Source organism: Calidris pugnax, unplaced genomic scaffold, assembly GCF_001431845.1.
Source record: "Calidris pugnax isolate Ruff unplaced genomic scaffold, ASM143184v1 scaffold138, whole genome shotgun sequence".
Lineage (NCBI taxonomy): Eukaryota > Metazoa > Chordata > Aves > Charadriiformes > Scolopacidae > Calidris > Calidris pugnax.
The window spans coordinates 1,215,860-1,218,706 of record NW_015090858.1 but is presented as its reverse complement, the minus strand read 5'-3'; the positions used below and the strand labels follow the sequence as shown (position 1 = coordinate 1,218,706).

Below are 2,847 nucleotides of genomic sequence, written 5' to 3'. Positions count from 1 at the left end.
TTTTGGGGTGGTTTTTGTTGTTTTGTGGACTTTGGCTTTTTCCAGCTCATGTGTGAAATGCTGTAATGGTGTTGTACGCGGTGCATAATCGAAGGAATCATGTTTACCCTGGGGAACAAAGGCATTCTCTGGAATTTATCTACATACAAACTCCTTTGATTTCACATCAAAACAAATTTAGAAGTGTCTTAAGCAGCAGGGCTTTGCATCTACTTTTTTTCCCCTCAAAGTTCATTAGGCGCCTACGACAGCTTTTAGGTGGGTAAATGCCTTGGAAAATCTGATTGCACACCTTACTTTGTAAATTCATCAACTGTTGCTGTTCCCTTCATGTCATCGCTGAGTGCGTGGCTCTCCTCTGCATGCTTTTGGAGTCTTGCCTGTAATATACAGTCATGAGCCTAAATCATTTTGTAAATATGGGATTGAGACATTTTGTCTTCTGTACTAGATTGGGGTGTCTTTCATGTAGTGATTAGCCCTAATTTTGCTGTCCGGCAATGAGTGCTTATTCAGGGTGGGATTAGCACATGATTTGCATCTCAGGGCTGTGTGTTGGCTCTTGTTTGAGTTGAACTGCGTAAAATGGACAAGACATGGTTACAGCAGCCCCTGGGACAACAAAGTTGAAAGAAGAAATGGAGTGACAGATTTGTGCTTATAGAGGGTGTGAAACATACATGTGCCTGTACAGGGTGTCAAACATAGGTGTGCCCACAGTGTGTGCCCATACAGGGTGTGAAACATACATGTGCCCGTACAGGGTATGTAACTTACAAATGTTTAGGAGTAAACATATTCTCGGGAATTGTGTGCCATTATTTGCACCTTTCTCGTTGTTTTTCTTCCAGAATTTTGCACCATGTTTTGCAGCCACCTCAAACCGACGTGCTGTGCTTTAGTGCCTGTGGACGTCAGGACGGTCACTCCCCCCGAGAGCCAGGGCTGCAGCTGTTCCTGGATTCGCTCAGAGCAAAGGTAACACGGAGGGTCCATCGCTCACAGCAGAGCAGGGCAGTGGGGAAGCAGGCTTTCAAAGGTGTCTGGTCTTTAGTTTTATTAATAGAGTTTTTTTTTTCACCTCCCCTCTTTTCAAAGCAAGGCACCTAAAGTCACCATCACAATTCTTGTGTGTGCAGCCTCAGTGAACAGATTTCCAGTAGTGGATATTGATTATTGATTGATAAACTCTGCTGCCTTCTGGCCTGTGAATTCCAGCTGGAGCATCTGGGCTCGAAATCTGAGATCTATTTGAGTAATAGTCAAAGGGCTCACGATGCTGCTGGTACCATACCTGAGTGCTTTCAGCATGGACTTGATTTTATGCCTTCTACTGCTTCTTTGATGCTAATTTTCAGTTGCATTTGAACTTGATTTTGTTAAAATATTTCACAGCTTAATGGGGGAACCTATTTGTTAAGCCAGGTCTTTGCTACCGTGGAGATTTCTGGAGAGAGGGCTCTGGCTGGAGCCTGGATTCTGTCCCTGCAGATCCATGTTGGTGGTGCTGGGGCTGTGGGAGATGAGTCCCTTCCTCTGAGTTCCCCCCCAGCCTTCTCTGGGCTGGCCCCTTCCCGTGCTGGGACAATGCCCAGGAGTAACTGGTCCATCAGCTGCTCAGCAGGGCTGAGGAGCCGGTGACCCCAGTCCTCTGTCTTCCTTAAATTTAAAACAGCGGCAGATGATAAAATGGCACATGAAAGGCTGATGGTTTGTTGGCGCCTTTAATTGTGGTGTAGAGTCTGAGATGGTCTGTGGTGCTCTAGTGTTTAAAACCAGGCAAATATGCTGACAACTACCTCTTTTATTTATTTTCTGATGCTTTGAATCAATGGCTGAAAGAGAACTCAGGATGAGTTAATGGGTTTTTAAAGCATACATTCCTGGGCTTGCCAGCCTCTGGTCCTGGAAGCGTCCTCTTTTGATACGAGGGATGTTTTGAATGAGAAGGTGGAAGAAATGGCAAGATCCCGGCTGTGATGAGTACGAGCACATGAGAAATCCCTGCTGTGGCATCGCTGTGGGTTTGTTCCAAGGCAGGGGGGTGTCCCTGTGTGTGCTGCCATGGCCGTGCCACCCTCGTCCTGTCCTGTATCACAGGACTTTCCAGTCTGATTATTTGCCTGTCCTTGAGATGTGGAAGCTGTGACCCCTCCCTGAGCTGTGGAAGGAGCTGGGTGTCCTGAGCCTTCACACCCCTTTCTCCTGGCTCCTTTGCTCTTGGGCTGGGGTTCCTGGGCCCTGTTCTCAAATCACGTGCTACTGCTGCTTTTGGGGTGCTTAAAATTCATTTGAGTTCTCTCCTGCCTTTCCTTAAAGAGTGATACTGGCAGCTTTTACCTAAAATGACTTTGTGCATCACCTCTTTAAGATGGTTTGGTGGGGAGGGAGCACACGCCTGCCTCGCACAGCGCCGTTGCAGGATGATTCAGGCCTTCCCACTGCATTCGGAGAGGCTAAATCTGGAAACGCATTTCCTATTTATTCCATTTGTGTTTGGTTTTCTTGGGGTTTTTTACAATGGTGTATTCCTTCTGGCTGTTGTGTTTGTGTCCCAGCATCCCCTCTTACCCTGTCTCAGCCTTCAGCCAGCTCCGGGGGGCCGGGGGAGCTGTTACACGGGCCCTGCCTGGGAGATGCTGTTGGGGTGCTCCAGTCGCCGTCTGCTGCGCTTGTGGGGGGGTCGCCTCCCTCTCCAGCCCTGGGGGTCCCCGGGCCCCCCCCCGTCGCCTCCCTCTCCAGCCCTGGGGGTCCCCAGGCTCCCCCCATCGCCTCCTTTCCCGGGGCTCCCCCTCCCGCCCCATCGCTCCCCCCTCCCGCGCTGTCATCCTTCCACCCCCGGGGGTC

The 2,847-nt window shown here is 49.6% G+C and overlaps 1 protein-coding gene across 1 annotated transcript in view; it reads left to right on the top strand.

The window, feature by feature from the left end:
- The first annotated feature begins 955 nt into the window (after positions 1-955).
- The window catches only part of SEPT5 (septin 5), a 34,950-nt gene continuing 33,058 nt past the window's right edge, over positions 956-2,847 (top strand). Inside the window, exon 1 of the mRNA XM_014944014.1 lies at positions 956-978. The gene's annotated coding sequence lies outside the window, so the exon portion shown is untranslated. The remainder of the gene's footprint in view (positions 979-2,847) is intronic.